At 33.2% G+C, this 20393-nt stretch overlaps 2 pseudogenes; both read right to left on the bottom strand.

The window, feature by feature from the left end:
• Positions 1-16198: 16198 nt before the first annotated feature.
• On the bottom strand, positions 16199-16318 carry LOC118609895 (annotated as a pseudogene).
• A 3313-nt stretch (positions 16319-19631) lies between these two features.
• Positions 19632-19747, bottom strand: LOC118609792 (annotated as a pseudogene).
• Positions 19748-20393: the final 646 nt, after the last annotated feature.

Below are 20393 nucleotides of genomic sequence, written 5' to 3'. Positions count from 1 at the left end.
ATAGAAGTAAAATTTAAAAATCAAATAGAAGTATTTGAATGTCCAAAGCACTTATGTGTTTCAAAAAACCTTGACATAACTATACTTTATATGTGGAAAATATAACAATGCAATTATTTAGAAAACTCTGCTAATGTTGCTGTAGCCCTAACATCTTGAAAATTTTTATAAAATTGTGAAAAAAAAATTAAAAGCAGTTCCACATAGTCTGTGTACATCTGCATGTGCATGTATACATGTATGTCTGTGTGTGTGTCCATGAATTTGGGGGAACGAGGTGCAGTTGGGAAAAGAATTAGGAAACTAGTCTCTAATGTGGGCATCCCACATCTATGTCATGCTAAAGACATTGGACTTAGGTATTTAGCTTACTGTTTTCAAGAATGATTGTATTTGAAATCATCTGGGGATTATAACTTGATAACTGGCACTAACTTTAAAGAGTCATATTTAATAGGTTTACAGAGGGGCACAGGCATAAGTATTCTAGAAAGTTTTTCAGGCCTAATATGTAGCCAGTGTTGAAAATCGATGCTTTAGACAATGAGAAGCAACATAAAGATTTTAATTAGCTGAGTAACATGATGTGATTTGCCTTATAGAAAGATCTGTTAGCAATGTGGAGTGAGAGGGGCACAATTGAACACAGTAGCAACAATTTATTAGAAACATCAAATTGTTAGAAAACAATCTAAAACCAATAACCAAAAAACAGTTAATTGAGAGGAAATATACCTCTGACTCCATCTCTGTATTGTTCTTCATTGATTGGATAAATTGAATTGCTCACACATCACAGAAGACAATTTATTTGTGTTTTGACTAATGTGGCTTCTAAGGTCCCAACACACTCTGAGCTACAACAAATTTTAGTTCCTAGATTTAGATGTGTGTTTCCTATTGAACATTAGATGTTACACATAGGTTAAGTGTTATGTAATTAGATTTCCATATAATATATAAAATCATGATTTCCTCTTTTTTGAAACTGTTTATGTTCGTTAACTAACCATGAGAAATAAATGTAAAAATCACAAGTAGCAACCAAGTACCTGATTAGAGGCAACATTAAGATATCTGTGTTACTGAATTACAGCATACTGAAAGGGGTAGGGAAATTTATGGAGATAAAGTCCTAACACTAGATTAATTGTGGGAAGGTAACCATTATGTAAAGCCCTAGGTGATTTTACACATAAATTAAGTACCTATGTATTAATGTTTGGAGAAAGACATCTTTGCTAAATTGTATTCTCTCCTAATCTTGCACTAAGAGCTGAATGTTTACTGATCATTCATTTGGATAAAGGAACTGTTCCAATGTTAATTAAATAAAAGGTCAAGAAAGGGACTGTATAAGCTACTAAGAACTTAGTATTTTCTGATTATTTATAAAATTATAACTAAAAGAGAATAGATTACCTTATGGGTGCCACATTCAAGAGACAAGTTGAAATGCACTAAGAGAAAGATTAGAGATGGAAATCCAGGCTATCGAAATAAACAGTCATCCTGGATAGATGAAATCACAGAGAACATCTTGAAAGGAGAAAGGGAAACTGAAATTAAGCGGATTCTGAAACCAAATAACAGTTGTGAAGTTTTAGAATCAGAAAGAATCTTAGAAATTATCTGTGCTATACAGTTAGTCTGAGTCAGCACCTGGACTCCAATTTAAAGGCTTCTCTATCCTAGTTCAGAGGGCTTTTCTTTTACCTGTTGCCACCTTTCCGGCATATAAAGTATTCTTTCTTGAAATATAACACACACACACACACACACACACACTCCCCCCACCCCTTCCCCGCTGCCCGGGCTTGTTTTAGGCCAATACTGATTTAAAAACATAGAATTATACAGGGCTTCTCTCTAATACGGTACAGACTTAGCCTAAACAAAATAAAAGAGTGAAAATTTAGTCTATGTAAGAGGAAAAACTTCCCTGTTTCACCAGGATTTTCATCTTTGTCCATAAAGTAGAAATTCCCCACTTTAGAATTATAGCATGCTGAAAGGAAAAACATTTGTTTTCAGAGCTTCTCACTTTTGGCTGTGCATAAATGCCACCACCTGAAAAGTGCATTAAAAATACACAGTTGGTCCCACTCACAGATATTCTCATTTAATTAGTTGAACCATGGTTGAAAACCATAGCACGTGTGGGCCAGGAAGAATCTGTAAATTTCCCAGTCTTTCCACATGCACACACAGTTCCCTCTCTGCACTGTTGGCAGAATGATCTGAAACAGCTATTGACTGCAGATCCTGCTAATGTTTGGCTGGGTCATTCCAAGACCTACGGAAAGGTAAGTATTAGGAAAGATTTGGCCACCCAGAAATGATATCAAATCTATTTACTTTCGGTGTGGTCCCATTTTAATATATCAGACTGTTCAGAACCCACAGTAGGAAAAGCAAAGCACAGTGAGTGATCATCTTCATGACCCATTTGTTAAGGTCTAAGCCATCAGAGAAGAATATTTTGTAAACCTGCCAAATAGGATATCACATAGCTTAACATATATAGTTCATAATCTTTAAGTTAGTATATCTAAGGCAAATGTAAATAGGATTTCAGCCAGTAATAAAAACAATCTTTACCTTTTATCAAATTTATATATTAATTATACCAACAGATTTTAAAGCCATTCCCTTAAAAAATGTGAAAATATACAAATAATTGGAATGTATCTATACCTATAATATGCATCTACATATTTATCTATTGAGACAGGGAATATTTTATTGATTTAAAAACAATAAATGCATATTAATATATTTAACTTTATGCCTTCCATAAACACTTGTTTTCCAAATGATCAAAATGGAGATTATAATTAGAAAAAAATGCATTCACAATTGCCCAGAAATGAAAATGCTAATGTGCTTTATATTGATTTCAATAAGTAAATCAACAATTTATTTTTAATCATTACTTGAGCAAGATGGCCTTTCCATTTTCTTAAAATTGACTGTATTTATTCAGATTAATTATTTTTTAAGATTACATCTACTCTTTTACTTATGTTTCAGTTAAATATATAAGCCACATTAAGAACATATTATCAAACAAAGCGCCCTGGGTAATGCATACTGAATATAAGAGTAGTAAGTTTATTTTTCTGGGAAATTAAATATTTAAGTAAATTTGAATTTTAATAAGTTATCCATAACACACATATACAGACATATAACATGCAGTATATTCAATGATAACCAATTTGTATGTTTATTGTTGATTTAAGTTTGATTGCATACCAACGGACGCATAGTTATCTGTTTTTCTAGAAAAATGGCCAACAATACATACGTAGGTAAAAATAAAATACATATATGTGTGTGTGTTATTGCTAACATATAGCTCTTGCTTAGTTCACACATCAAAGCTCTATCTAACAATATTTTTAAATGCAGGATTTCAGCTTAGGAATTCCTATTTACCTTGGAAATACCATTTATCAAAGACTGCTTCTGAAAAGCATGGATTCATTACCTTACTTCCTCACAGAAAATGTTTCCTGGTTGTTGCCTTCTCTAGTTGTCACTCCATGCTGACCATTTCAAGTTTATGCTTCATCACTGCTACGATGTCATTCTCAACAGAGGGTCAATCCATTTCTTAGCAGTATCTCAGTCTTAGTGTCTTATTTCTTGAAGTGACATAGTGGCACTCAGGACTGACACTAGCAAAACTGAGATATCTCTCTTTAATGCCTTCTCTTTTTTGACTCTAGAAAAGCCTTTCCTCAGCTGGCCTCCTTCTTTGTAATTCTCCCTTCTCTGCAATCAGGGACTGGCAGCCTAAAGCCCTCAATAAGTGGCCAAATAAACCTACCTCCCACAAATCTAGAAATATCATCCCACTTTCTCTTCAGCTGTATGTATACTAAATCTTATTTTATACAGGGCCACTTTCAAGCAGCTGTGACACTGTACAAAATATGAAAAACATATTTGCTGAGGTAGCATTTTTCAAAATTATAAATTGCATAATATTAATTTCCACAAATTTCCTGGTGTGGAAGTGTGGGGACAGACGTGGGGGTGAAGGAAGATTCTAAAAAAGTTTGAAAAGTTTACAGTTACAATGCGTAATAGCACATCAAAGTCCTGTGTGTTTTCAGTAAAGAAATGGTTTAAACTCATAAGTTCGACGTGTCCTAAAAGGACTTGTCCGTAAATTTATTTTTTGTCACCTAACACCTATTAACATCCTTACAAGAAAAAGTTACTCTTGCTCTAATTAGCATAAAAATCATTGCCTCTAATATTATATATTATACCATTTACTCTACCCAGCGTAACATCTGCCTATTCTCACAGAGGACCCGGTTGGAGGCCTAGAGGGAATGAGCACACAGAAATCTCGCAGACATTAGAGTTTATTGGGCTGAGCTAAAAGGATGAATTCTCAGGAAAGTCTCACAGGCTCAGTGATGTGGGCTTCTCAGGATTCTCAGTTCCCCACACAGGCATGCGTGGTTGGTGGCAATAGCATTTTACCTGTCTTGGGAGAAGGCCTGACACCTCCCCCTTCTAAGAAGGAGCTCGACATCCTTCCGTACTTCCAAGCACATCACCTGGAACTCTAACCCTCACCAAGCTGTGCCACCTAGATCAAAGATTTAGATTCAGGCACAATTTTGCCTTCAGTTTCTTATTGCTTCCTGGACCAAAATTTAGAAAACAATGTGTAGGATTCATGCATGTCCAGTCACACTACAACTGCACAAGGAGAACCAGTTTGTGGACCCGTGCATTCACATGCTCCATTATGTCAAAGCCCTGAGAGAAGTGATCACAGCCAGTCTGGGTTTGGCCTTCTGACTGTCCACACAAGAATGTTCTCTGCAGATCGAATACCAAGAAAAATATAGTCTCCTAACAGTATTCTTTTTTTTCCCCTGATGAAAGCTTCATCACATTTTAATGAAACATTTTTTTCTTTTTCTATTCTGACAAGGATTTAGAAATATGTTTTATGTTCAGTTGAAACAAAATGTTTTGCATGTATGGTTTTTTATTTTGTTTTTTTAATGAGCTACTTCAACACGTGTTTATCCAAAATTGAAATATATAAACTACTCAGATGACTCGAATCTATTTTGAAACAGAGAAATGAAAATAAAACCAGCTAGAATACAAAATCAACTTAAACAAACATGATTTTCAGCAGCTATGAGAAAATTATTAGAATTTTTTGAAGCAATTTCTTATTCTTTATAATAATGATTTTTAATGATAACTTTGAAGATTTTTAATAAAAACTAAATTTATACAATATATATTTACAGTCTAAGTATATTTAATATGTTCTACTTTTTTCCTATTTGTGGTATATATAGGCTAATGTATAGGTGTAATAAAACACCAGAATTTGACTTTCATACTCTTTATTCTCTTCTGATGCAATGTACAGATCCACATAGAAATGTTTGAATTGTAGTTAGTAACTGATTTCAGACAATTGGAAAAGATTTCAATCAATACATTTATTCAGAAATCCAGGCACAGATATTACTAAGGCAGTCTATCTCATGTACTTGTACACAAGCACACAGACACACATGCACCTACATAATTGTGGAGTTAACATCTTCTTTCTCTCACATTTGGTGAACTCTCCAAGAGCATTTAATCGTAGGATGTGTAACAAATATCATTTTATGCTGGATTCAGACCTGGTGCATAAGTCATGGGGGAAAGTCAGGCATGGACTGACGCAGGAAATAAAAATGTTGTCAACATAGGAGAGGATCAGGGGCTCACTCTAGAAAGTAGAGACTTAATGCCTAGTCATCAGTGCTTCCAGTGAGCTTCAGAAGGAAAGGATAAGATTTCCAGGGGATAGATGAGAGAGGGCCTTCAACTCCTATGACATTCAGAATGGACAATGGTCACAATGGAATATGGGGAATTTGTTGAAATACTAAGAGACTCTATCATCATATTTGTATTCAAAGTGCCATTTGTTCTGTCAAAAGGTGATTAGAAGTGAAATTGTAAATGAAACCATATATGCTTCTTTTATAGATTGACCATCTCCCTTTAACAAAATACCCTTGCTTACTTTGTTTACTAATGAGTCTTTTCTGCTTTCTTTTTTGTATGGTTCAATCATTATTTTGATATGTGAAATTTACGTTACTTGCATCCTTTTGCAAACTTTTTCTGCTGTAAAGCCATCAAATTCTATTTAATTATTTAATATCACCACTTGCTCAGCCATTACACGTGCATTGGGCTTGCTCACAAATGATATTTAACACTGCAAAAGAAGGGGAAAAAATGCTAGAATCTAGAACAATAAAAGTGTTATTTCAAAAGTGTTATTTTGTTATCCTCATGCTAACCCCAGATGTCTGTTAAAAGAGGAGCAGCAAGTTTGTTAACAGAGAAGAATTATATTACAAATAGTGTTTAAATAATAAAATCATCATTCGAGAAAGAGTCTCCTTCAGACTTGCACTTAAAATGATTTATTCAGTATGCAAATGTTCTTGCATTTGTCTCTATTCAGCTTTGGTATTACTTTTGAGAGCCAGTTACAAATCTAATTCTGCATGTTGTCAGCTACTTGAACTCAGCCCTTTCATTTACAAACTCAAACTTCAACTCTGTATTGTCAGAAGAATAGTGCATTATTGTAGGACTAGCAGTGTCGGTCTATTTTAATGGAAACTATTTTATATTTATAATTTCAAATGAAAATCAATTATAATCCAGTATAAATCACAAATTGATTAATGTGGATCTCTTGCCTATTTAGGAGGTTTTTAAGAACTCACACTACAGATGACTGACTGCAGTGTTTTGATCAGTAATTTTTTAGAATTTTGAAACAGTCAAAACTGTGGACATTAAAATTCTGTAGCAATTTTGGGGGGATTCAACAAAATAAAGAATGTAGTTATCAGGAGGCAACAATATTCTATTTCCTAAGTTTATATTCCTAAGTAAGTTGTCTCTACTGAAAAATACATCCTCTTTATTACTGTTACTATATTACGTCTTTTCATGATTATAACTGTTAATGCCTCTAATTTGGTTATTCAAAGAGCAAAAAACAAGCATGACTTCTGGCTTTCTTTGCCATAAATAGACACTTAAACTTGACAATGAGTCAAAATAGATTACATTGTTAAAATTAATACAATGATCTATAAGATATAATTGCTATAAGGAAAATAATATTGCTTATTCTATTTTAGTTTAATTAAAAATCATTTCCTTGAAAATAAAGTTAAAATGGCATATGAATATTTTTTTGAATTATTTCTTCATTACTATGTATCAACTTCATTCATTAATATATCTACTATTTTTACCAGCTAAAGCCACCTCCAGAAGGAGATCTTGAAACTTTTCACTAGCTAGCATTCACTTTCCTTTCAATATAACCCCTCATATTGTGAGACTCCAACAAGCATGGTTGTATAAAGAGCTCAGATCTACTTAAAATCTGTGTCTGAATTGGCAAAGTTTTCTCATCTGAAAAGAAAGGAGACAAAGGCACAGAGGAGGAGATGAGGGGGCAGACAGACAAGGGCGAAAAGAGAGGAGGAGAGAAAAGGAGGGAGGGGGTAAAGGAGAGAAGGAGAGGAAGGAAGGAAGGAAGGAAGGAAGGAAGGAAGGAAGGAAGGAAGGAAGGAAGGAAGGAAGGAAGGAAGGAAGGAAGGAATTTAACACATAACTCAGAGTTTTTTATGAAAATTCAAAGAAAATGTAATGAATAATTTACAGTACTATATATAGTTGAAATTCAATAAATAATAAATATCACTATCATTACTATTATAAATGTACTGGTAAAGGTGTTTGAAATGGAGTATGAGGCTCTAAAAATTATTTTATTAATGTCCTATAGCCTAGTTCCCTCTCTTATCTTCTAATTCTTGCTTATTGGCAAACTGATCATCCCAAATTATTGTACACATGTGTCTTGCTTAGCAGTATTCTGCTTTAACTAAGAATGTGGAGGAAAAAAAAAATTAAACCTTACCTAGATTATTAAGGTGGAACAGCGCAGAGGAAGCAATGTAGGAATTTATGAAATTTAGTATATAAATGTCTTTTCGTCTCAAAAAAGCAACTCATGTTAAAAAATATTTGTTCAAGGGCCTGACCATGATTAGTAGGACCAAAAAAATAATGACTAGATGTTCAAAAAAGGGCAAATATGTAAATAAATGATAATAAGTATGCATAGTTACTCAAGGGAAAGGCCTGGAGGAAAAGTTTATATCCCAGCTGATACACAGCATGCTAATCCTATCACAATAAAGAAATTTTTTAGATCCTGAGCCCCTCTCAAGTCAGGAGCTAGAATAATACTTCCTTATTATAGCTGATTTGACCTAAAAATCACTACTTAATCAACAGATGAAAAGATTTTGTTGACAGATATAATTAAACCTTCCTGGGACAGGGAATGCGGGAGGAGAATGGCTTCATCTGGAGGGAATAAAAGTATTGCCTTTCACAATTTCCCCGAACACAATTCTCCGTCTCTCCCAAATGAACTAATACTGGGTCTTGAGATAATTCACTTGTACTGCAGTCGGGTTCCTATCTAGAATTTTAAGAACATTATTTAATATGTGAAGCATGCATTTCAGGTGGAGTTACTCAGTTATTGTTAATCAATACAATATATTTCGTCTTTCAGCCATATCTGTACTATACAAACTTGTGCATTTTTGTTGATCTTCTAATTACCTTTGATTTAGGTCAACAGAAATTGAGTATAAATAAATGTGCAAATGTGGCTATCCAATTACAGAGTTCCCAAAAGATCTATATTTTAATTCTTCTATTAGACTAAAAGTAAGTAGAAACTGTCTTCTGACATGTTAGGTAATAGGATATTAAATGAAGTTATTCCTCAGCTTTTTTGTTCTCCTTCTTGAGACCACTTTTGCCTGCTTTGAATATCTGACTCCTTGGCACAGAGAATATGATGCTTGGAACAAAATTTAAATGTCAAATTCTTTAGATAGATTATGAACACACACACAGAAAGTAGAAAGTAAACATAATGACCTGCAAAATGCACTCCATAGTTAATCTAACAGACTATAGTGTAGGGAAATCTTGATAATTAACTCTTTTTTCAATTCTTTAGCTATAAGTTTAAGCCAGTCCTAGTGATGCTGAGGTGATAAATGAGGACCACTTGTTCCTGAGCGCACGGCGCTGTGTGCTCAGCTGCATTCTCTATTTATAGTATATACATTATTGCACCAAGATTGATGAGGTGTAATTGCCTAAGATGAGGTGGTCCCCAGGAGATGCAGGGAACATCTCCAGCCATATGTATATAAGTCTAGACAGGACTTATAAAAGCTCCCACACAAGATCCCGCACAAGACCAGCTCATTCAGACTTATCATTTGCAACTGTGTGTCCACTTCTGAAGCCTGGGAACTTAAACCTCTGTCATTAAAAATAGTATGGATTTCCCAGCTGTATATTTTAACTGGCTGCCTCCTTTCTTCAATCTATATGAGCAAGCATATCTGGTTTACCTAGGTCATTGCCATCTCATTTCCTTCAGTCTGAATCTCTTATTTACATTAGCAGAATACTTTGATTCTAAGATCTGTCATTATTTCAACTGATCCACTCAACAACTCTCATGAGTTGAACAAAATATGCATTACTAGTCTGATTTTATATTGGGGAAAATCTGCTGTAGATAAAGACAATTATATGAAGTTTAAAGTAGGAAAAGGCAGATCTGAAATGTAAGGGAAGGTCTATGGATTCAAGTTCAGCACACTTTCTACTATATTCCATTGTCAGTATAAAGTTACAGAACACAACCTGCACACTGAATCTATAGCACTGTTTTAAAGATCAAACATGATGATAAATGTGACAATGATTTTTACACATAAAACCATTCAAGATCCCTTGATTTATAGAAACTTTCCCTTCCCTCATCTCCAGCCCTGGAAAAGTAGCTTTGTGATGAACTTAAAATTAATTTTTCATTGTTTCAGTGACCTAAAAATCTACCCAGGATAAAAAGGATAATGGCATTAAATTTAACATAAATAATTATGGGAGATGGGTGTATTGAGAGGAACACATACAATCAAAAAAACAAAAATAAAAAAACAAGAAATCAGATAATGATGATATCATAAGTAATATTGATATAATACCAGTGCTTTAACAGGGAAAATTGAATAAGGCTAGGATAAAATTACACCAAAAATAAACTCACCTTGGAAATCCCTGTTTGGAAAGAGTCAGTTGATACAGCTTAATCTAATAATGCTGAATCAAGTGCAATATACCCGGATACAGAATTCCATAGATTGAGGTCTGAGGCAAAAACTACTCTTCTCTCATAGATATTCCTGAATAAATATTTTCCAAGAAAAGACATTTGAGTCATTGATTATCTATTGATTATCTTTTAAAGTACCCTTTCACTATTCAAGAGAATGAATACATAATGTGCCTATGTTACCATCAGCGTTGGCTTCTTTATATTCTTACATCTTCACTCCACCAACATATAGTCTATAAGCAACCTGAGTGAGACTTTATGTAAGGCATGGGAAAGGGAAAAGGGATGGGAAAAATTTTTAATAAGCTAATTTTAGAAATATAAATAATTGTATCTTTTTAATCCAATTGATTGTTTAACATCACATGTTCATAGTTTAAGCAGTTTATCTTAACTATGGCTCAATTTAAACATGTCAAAATAGAAGCCATATAACTTAAAAGTCAATAATTTATGAAAAAGAAAACATTTATCCCACCCAGACACACACATTCTTGGGAAATTTTATTTAAAAAATAAGAGGGACCATGGACCTCTGATTACCAGAATCAAAAATCACAAAGACCTAATGGTGTTCCCTTGGAAAATCTCTCATTCCATAAATAGATGAACTTTTTTTTCTGAAATTACATTAATTTTGTCAGAGTATTAGCTAAGTAACACATTTCAGTCTTCCTCCACAATTTTGGGAAAAGACAGCATATTTAAACAAAAAATAAGATCAAAGACACAGTGTCATAAACATGGGTACTCCTAGCCTACCCTTTATTTCATTCCCAGAATACAACCCAATTATATGCCTACCTTACAAATGCCAATATGAATTCTATCACTTACTCTAATTATCCAAATTAGAAGAGTTGAAACTTACAAATGAATTCACTTACTCAGAACTCATAATACATTTCATTAGGGCAATTTTCACTTTGAACTCTATCTCTGAACCGGAATAAAAGATGTCTTAAAATTGTCTTAGTATCTTCTCCTCACAGCACCACATCCATATCTCCACAACTACATGTTAGGATATGAAGTCATTATTTGATCGCAACCCTGAACTTATCCTATCTTTGCACTTCAGGTTTTAGAAACTAATACATTTCTATATTATTTATGCAGATTTGAGCCAGATTTTTCATTATATAAAGCCAAATATATCCTAATCAAGCCACAGATTTTCTCAAAAGAATAATTATTGTGTCCAAAAGCATGTGATTCAGGCTAGACAGAAAGCTATAAACACTTGGAACTTTAAACTGGCTCTAGGTAGAAAGAGTCAACTATACCTGATGAGTTGACGTCTAACTCAGTAGGAAAAATACAGACAACAGATGGTAACGCAAGTGAACATTTGGCCTCCTGACTGCTCAACACCATGTAATGAAGGTGCCTCTACAGGCAGTACTCTGCAACTCAGCGGAGCAAATGACAAATCTGTCGCAATGTTCTGTCCCGGCTACAGAGCCAGTGTTTAGAAGAGGAGACAGATAAGAGCAAAACAAATATCCAGGCTTAGACAGACTCTGCTACTAGTTAGATGACAAAATCTAGACTTGGGCACTGGTAATAACAGAGAGAGAGAATAGAAAAGAGAGAGAGAAACTTGATATGAATGAAGAGGTAAACTGTGTTAAACTGGGAACAAATTTGGAGTAGCAGTCAGTCTAGTGGGAAAAAATGACTTATTCTTGAGTCACTGGATTGTTTGAGCATTTGAAAACCTTTTTGACTGAAGTCAGACTTGGTTCTAGTGTCTAGAGCATGGCAAGGTAAGTGTACTAATGAGGTAAAGTATTTAAGAATTTGAGAGCTGAGAAGCTGGTAGGTCCTAAAATAATGACAGAATCATCTGGAAAACTCCTGCTTCGTTAATAATGACTTGACTTTAACAGTCTGACACTTGGAACTCCCTTTTGACAACATTTCAATTAAATCCCACAGCTGATCTACTAGGAGGATTGGACCTAGCAAACAACATAAAATTTACAAAGTAAATTGAATCCCAAAAAGAGTGACCAAAAGAAAATGGGGATAATACATAAATGAAAACTCAAGTCATTCCTCCTATTTTTCCTACATTTGCTGAGCTCCTACCTAATGCCTTGTAGCAGGATCAAAGTACGTGAGCTACAACTAAACCTATTAATAGAAAAAAAAAAACTTTTAAAACATTGTCTGTGTTTGAACTAATTTCATCATAGGCCACCAACCTACTAGAAAGATAAGATGCATGTAACTATCATTGTTTAAAATGACTTTTTAACTTAATCTATTTTGCATGAACTTTGCATTAATATCCATGCTATTCAAAGTCCAAGCAGTGTTATTTCTCTCAACTTTTCTCTACTTCCTAACATGACATTTAGATTCCAAAGAAAAACATGGCACAATTCATTGCTTGACTGTTAGTCTCTGGTCTTTGCTTGTCTTATATACCTGCGACTGTCTCCTGCTGATGCATTCAGATGCTGGTGAAAGACAGTCTTGTCTTAGCACTGCCAGTCTACAATTATAGCTCCTAGGATCATAATTATTTTTGCTGGTCCATTGTCTTCATCTCTATATTTGCCAGCACTAAACATCTCTAGCTCTTGGTCAAAATCTCCATGTGTTACCTCAGTTAAAATTTCTATTTTGCAACCCTGTATTCGGGGTCTCTTTGCCCTTCAAAATAGCAGCTTCATGAGAGGTCTAAAATCTTTCACCTCAGCTACTCAGGGACTCCCTCATGTGTGTCATTAAGAACAGCTAGATCAATTACATATCAATGAAAATCCACAGGGAAGTAATGTTAATTCTGGCATTCCCACTTGAACTCTAGCCTCTGTTAATGCCTCAATATACCCTGTACAGTTAAGCAATGTCAGTCCCAACTACGAGTTGGTGGTGAGACCCAAGAAAATTCTGATACCCTTTCATGATGCCTCTTAAAACCATGTAAGAGGTTCTTGCTTCAGTTTGCTGAGAGGTTTAGAGGTAGTAGATATGTAATGGATCATATTCTCAGTCCCCTCCATTCTATGGCTTAAACTCGACTTTCAAATTTCTAAGCTTTCTTTTGATATATACACATACTTGTTTCAGGGGAGGATGATTAGATTGCCATCTTTTCGTGGACTGAAAAAAACAACAAAAAAGTACATCATTTCTCTTCACTTTCTTTTTTAGCAATCCTAAATCTCTTCAAGGTAGTGAAATATGTCTTGAAAAACTCAAGGGAAAAAAATGCCAAAAAGAGGGAAAAAGTAGAGAGAGAGGAAAAAGTGATTCATATATTTTTAAAGTATCATTTTCAGTTGATTAGTTAAATGCATATGCAATATTCCTAAGTAGTCCAGTAAGCTCATTAAACTATAAACAACTTCTCTCATCAAATTCACCAATGATTAAACATTTGAGGAATACATAGTATAATTTTAGGACATTATTTGTGCTATTGATCACTTTCTCATATGTGAAATTCTTGTATTGAATTTTACTTTATCTTTCTAATCATTTCTTCTGGGGGGCTTCTAATTTTCAAACACTACATCTAAAAGCCCGAGTTTCAAAGTTGTGTGGGTATTGCCATTAGGATACACACCAGAAAATTCAAACGCAGTAAGTCAAGACCATATGAATATGTTAACAGTCATACTTAAAATATTATTTAAATTAAAACTTAATTTTTATCATTAATATCTGTACTCAGTTTCAAAAAATAGTATTGCATGGTTTACACAGGAAAATAGAAATCTCTTATTGTTCACCACCCCTAAATCCTATTCTCCAAGATCAAACATTTCACTTTTTTAGCTATTCTTATTGTTCGCCTCAATATTTCCATAAAGTATGTTTATAAAACTATGTTTAGGATTTTCAACTTTGTCATGTATTATAATCTCAAACTATGTATATTCCATATTCACCATCTAAGTTATAAAAGAAAATTAAATTGCTCTATTGCCAGCACCATTGTCACTTAGGTCTTCCATCACTTGGAGTCAAAAGCAATCTTAAATGATATATGATGACACTACTATTTGAGAAATTCCTTCCTTTGCTTCACCCACTATTCCCTTCCTTCCCACCATAGTAAGAGGGAGTTCACTGCCTCTCAACTCCCTTCTCTATAGCAAGATACTGTAAAACTTTAACCTATGAGCTAGATAAGTCTGAGTGTCAGCCTTACAATAGGACTAGAGTGGGAAATGGATGATAGGAAAGAATGAATACCTGGTTATCTCAAGTTACATATGCATTTTTAGAGAAGCTGCGCAACCTTAAGATAGGCCTGAGAATGAAGGGTTTCCTGAATCCAAGAATTACTGGATACCTAGTCTCTACAAACAAACCCCATTACTGACCTAGGCTGTTAGTTCACCCTTACAGTTTTCTTTCCTGCAGCCATGAATCCCATATTGTTTCACTCTTATGATAAGTAACTACAGTCAAGGAATAACTGAATAAGGGACTCTTGCAAACATCTTGCGGTTACCAAATGAACTAAAAATTATCAATCTAAAAGAGATTTATTTTAAAACAGATTTTTAAAAATAAATTATGACACTTTTCTTGGGTCTTTATTTTTGGCATACAGCGAAACATAACCCAACAATTAATTATGGCTACTTCTATGTCAGCTCTATGATTTTTTTTCTCTTTCACTTTAGCTACATTATTCTCATTTACCAGAGCTTCTACACATTTCTTCTTTCTTTCTGTTAATGACTCACCATCCAACAGTGGCTTTTATTTTCATGATAATTGAGCTTTTGACATGAAATTAGATGTTGTTTTGAACACTTTAAAAGAGTTTGCTTTTGCCTTGTCTGTTCAAATTTCAATTAATAATGGCAACTATACTTAGAACAATGTCAACTACTAAAAGTTTACCTCAAAAAAAAAACTTTTCAAATTTTATAAGCAAATGACTATTATAATTTTAAAAGATTTATTTTTTCTACCATTGATTTAATTTAAATTTTTATATTCATTTCACACTATATAAATAGTTCTATTTTATCCTTAGATCACATTTTTTTCTTAAGTTGTTTTAGAGAAAATTTTAAAACCATCTAATGTGAAGAAGCAGGATATCTCAAAGTATTATTCTTATTTCTAAATTCTCATGATCATTTCACTATTTGATACTGGTTAAATTCAGAGTAAAATTCAGATCTCCTTTTAATTCATTTGGACTCATTATCTGGAAAGAAGTAAAACATTGTCCTTAACTCAGAATTTATGGATTGATTTCAGGATATCAGTGAATCTTCTAAAATTATGTGAAAAAAATTATGAATATTTATATGCAATTGTTTTCCTTGGGATGATAGTGCATAGATTTCAAAGGACTCTCAAATATCCCTTTTAAAGATGTGTTATTACTACTGAAATTTGTAATACAAGATATACACTTGGGAAAACTAGTCATAATTATGTTAAACGAGCATATATATCTTTTTTAACTTGGATTTATATATCTTTTCTATGACAATATTAACACGTATCTTTACAAAAATCTCTTTAAAATAGTATCAAAAAATTACATTATAATTTCCATATCAAAGCCTAAATGGATTTGGACAGATTCATTGTTTTAATTCACTCATGCTGAGAAAACAGTCACAAAACCATGTCTTTAAGAAAGTTCTAAAACTAATTGTTGAAAATCTACCACTAATGATCCAATAAGATTCTGATGGTTTTCACTGCAAATTATTAATTCTATTTCATGTTCAAACTTTTAAAAATGATACACATTTTAAGTGGTATATATTATGCTATACATTTATGCTTTTTTTTTTTTTTAAAGAAGTAGCAACTTTATTTTTTTAGGCAAGGCAACCCTTGGTTGACCTCACAAATTGCAAGGAACTTGTCAACTTACAATCCCTTACTATTTTTTATTTTTTATACCTACAGCACCTGGTCTTCCTAGGTGGTCTTTCCATCCAAGTACTAACCATACTTGACCCTGCTTAGCTTCCGAGATCAGATGGGATTGGGCTTGTTCAGGGTGGCATGGCCATAGGCTATATACTTACAAGTTTTGAGAGACTTATTATCCAGTCTGATCTACATCACACTAAAGATGTCAGAACAGATATTATTTTTCTCAATAGGCATAGGTCTAAAAGTTTAGTGACTTCTTTTCATAATTCCAATCAGTAAATTATGGAACTGAGTCCCCTATCAAGTCTAGATTTTTTTTTTTTTAATCTATAATCACTGTCTTGTTAGCATATAGAAGCAAAGAACCTATTTTTATTATATACTCACAATTCCTACTATTTTGTTAAGAAGACTACTCAAAATAGAGAAACATCCTTATGTGGTATAATGCAGTGAAATTACAGTATCATAAATTAATTTTCAAATAACATTTTTACTTATTTAAATAATCAATTAATATATGTACACATACACACATATACATACATATACAGTTTTGATAGAGAAATTTAAAAAATACATACTTATATTCTTCAACATATTATAGTTTGTCTTTCTTATGATAATTCAGGAACATTATTTTGATGACTACTTAACTGTGCTAGGTTAGAATTCAATGACATTCAGTGCAATTATTTAACAGTGAGGAGCGTTTTGCTCCCCATAGCAAATGTCCACAGAATGAATTACAATTGTTAATTTAATTTCTTCTCTTGTCTTTTCTCAACATTAGATGTTAAATCTTAATGTTTTGCTTCATTCCCTCATTCTCAGTTTCTCCTATTTGCTTGCCCTCCCAATGGATTTCTAATAGCTTATTAGCAGTTAACTAGGGAAAATCAGATAACCAAAGTGGTTAAATTGGTTAACTTAATGTCATGTATTTAGACTTTTTCTTCTGAAGACTTGAAGGTAAAGTTTATGAGCTGTTATGAGATGTGGTTTTATACAATTCCTATTCAAGGCTGATTGCATATATGAGGTATTATTATTAAGCTAACCATGTATATTTTGGGAGATATAACCAGTAGAAAGGGTTACAGACGACAACATAGAGCATGTTACCTTTTCCATGCTAAATGAATTAATTTTTCTCCAACTTCTTCTGCACAAAACTTCATGTATTTTTGGACTGTCATAGACATGAATAAAATAGACATATTATCCTACTCTCTTTAATCAAATTGTAAAAAGTCGCTAGCAGGAGACTTAAGAGGACTTTTTATATCAGCTTATCTTTGAAAGGGTTTAAAACTAAGGAGAGTAAAATTTCTCCCCCTGCACTCATGTTCTATTAGCCTTTCTCAGAGTGGTGTCAGTAATATTAAAGACCTCTCTACTGGTCTGCAAGTGATTCTTGTAGTACACTGTTTATATTATGGTAGAATACATTTTTTAGACATAAATATTTAAATTATGGCAATTTGCCTTTGTTACTTTCCATTTTATGTATACATTCCAGATGGATGATAAGAAACAATAAATATTATTTTTAAAATTTAATAAAATATACATAAAATAGCTTACATTTTACATTTTTTAATGCTTCTGAAAATATTTATGGTGATTATCGAAAGTACTCAAACTCTTCTGCTCCTATCAAAATGTTTTATAAACACATTTGAATGATATTCCTCAATATATGCCAAAGAAACCCTTAATTAATTTATTATCATTTACTTTAATGAGAATTAATGGTACTAAAAAGAGGAGATATGTTTTGCCTGATCATAGTTTAAGTTGAATTCCATTTTTGGAGGATCCAAAAATCTTCAAAGAAATAAACATATTTGTAAATGCTATGATTTATTTTTGTTGAATTTAAATTTGAATCATTCCTCATATTTTCAGTTCTTCTAAAGCTGTGATAGACTTAAATGCCAATAATAGTGTAAGCACTCCTAAGATGAGATTCAAGAGTTATAACTCAAAGATGATAGTCTTCCAACAAACCCCTGCCTGACTTTTGGGTAATCTCAGGTGCTGAGCTGAGAATACAGATCCTAGTAGCTGTAACAAAAATGCAGGAACTGCTCATAGGAGGGAACTAAACCATCTAAGGAAGGTCACTATGGGAACCAATTGCCCTAGGGTTTGGCCTATTCCTGGTAATATTTCATATCTTTATTTTCCTTTGGTTTTAAGACACAGTGTCCTGCTGAGTCATGTCATAGCCTGCAGCAAAAGGTAAGATCAATAATACTTATTGCATCTTTATTTTAAAATTTTCTGGTTTGTTCATCGCTTTTTGCATTTTGCAATAATTTTAATTATTTTGAATATTATCTTGATTACTAAGTTTTTTTGGCGTCCCTTATATTTTGCATCTGAGGCAAATACCTCACAATATCTGTTTACTAAGGGCTAATCCAGTATCTCTTGGGTTGAGCCCAGGTATCTATATTTTAAAAAATAAGATTTTAGATTGTGGTCCATGGATTCTTGTATCAGAACATATAGAATCGCCATTGCCTTATGTATGACATCCTAGACCTCACGTTATTAAGAGAGCTCTTTATGTGGAATTACCAATTCTCCTTTTGTATCTCTTTCAAGCCTGAATTAATAGGAAGCATTGAGAAGATTTGTATAAATGTACATTGACATTGACATTTGTGGCTGTTCAGAATGACAAACTGCTAGGGTCAGGTTGGTTGCATTCAGGGCAGAGAGCAAAATATTCAAAGTAGAATGAAACATTATACTTTGCTACTAGCATAATGGGGGTATCAATTATACACAGTCAAAATACAGTGTTTGAAACACTTCACTTAACAGTTTGTTTTTTCATTTTAAGATCTTTATGAAATAATTATTGAATACCTAGTCTTGGGTGAGATTACAAACAAATGGAAAAATATATTAGGAAATAAGAAACAATCTAAGCTGAGATCTGCTAATGCAATGCTTGAAAAATAAACCCAGAGGAACTATAAAATATTTATTAGTTCAGAACCAAGTTAGATAGTCTAAAATTTCTAAGGCTTCATAGGATCTCATTAATGCATACAAAATTTAGTTAATAATCCATTATTTCCAATTTATAAACTGAGGGTAACTTTTAAAAGTCACAAAACACACATGAAACAAATGCTAAACTGAGTTTTACATCACAAATTTAAAAATTTTTTTAGATTTTACATAGCACAACAGGTTGTGACAAATCATAAAGATTATTGGTTAAAAGGAGGTATGCTTAACAAAACAATAAAATAGACAGGCAAAGAATTAAATATCAATGCTTTTACCTCTTTCATATTTTTACATTAAAATTAAAATGCCAGGACTTAGTACCAATTGAACCATGACTCTCATGTTCTCACTGCTCTGTAAGAACACTAATTCTGAAGTCTTTGGGAAATCTTTTTTTTTTTTTTTAATTTATTATTATTTATGCCTATAGCACCTGGTCTTCCTAGGTGGTCTCCCATCCAAGTACTAACCAGGCCTGACCCTGCTTAGCTTCTGAGATCAGACATCAGGCTTGTTCAGGGTGGCATGGCAGTAAACCATGGACCATGGCTCCACTGGGGTGTGACCTTCTACATGTAAAGCTGACATGCTAACCTCTACCCTATGGAACCACGTTCAGGAAATCTTAAAACTACCTAAATCTTTGGGAAATCCTAAGAAAGCTATGTGTCGAAGAAATATTACAGCGACAATTTACTCATTAACAGAATCCTAAATATTGAGTCATCTACATCTCCACCTCCTTCCTCTCGTCTAATAGGAAAAGAGTAAGTAACCAAGGCACAGATAGCATACAGACAGAAACTGATACTATATGCAACTCCAAAGAGTTTAACCTAGTGCAAAGATATGTTGAATTTCTCCTATATTCTAAGAACTATCCTGGCAATCAAATTGGATTCACAAATAGATCCTCAATATCCAACTCTCCAAAGTTTCAGTGCCCATTTTTTTATAAATCTGGACCAGTGAAGTTCAGGATAAGTAACTGTTAGGGTCAGATTGGTTGAATTAAGGGTAGAGGGCAAAGGGCATCTTTTCTCTTCTATAATTGGAAGTATACATGCCCTGGTATTAAAGAAAAATTAAAATGTAATAAATAGGTGGTATCAAACTCTTTAAATCATTATTTTTTACCAGAATGACATAAATACCAATGCATTAATTTGTATTATCTATTACT

The sequence above is a fragment of the Rousettus aegyptiacus genome, unplaced genomic scaffold (genome assembly GCF_014176215.1).
Source record: "Rousettus aegyptiacus isolate mRouAeg1 unplaced genomic scaffold, mRouAeg1.p scaffold_m13_p_11, whole genome shotgun sequence".
In the NCBI taxonomy this organism is placed as follows: Eukaryota; Metazoa; Chordata; class Mammalia; order Chiroptera; family Pteropodidae; genus Rousettus; species Rousettus aegyptiacus.
Note: the sequence above shows the minus strand (reverse complement) of the source record. Positions and strands in the feature narration are given on the sequence as shown.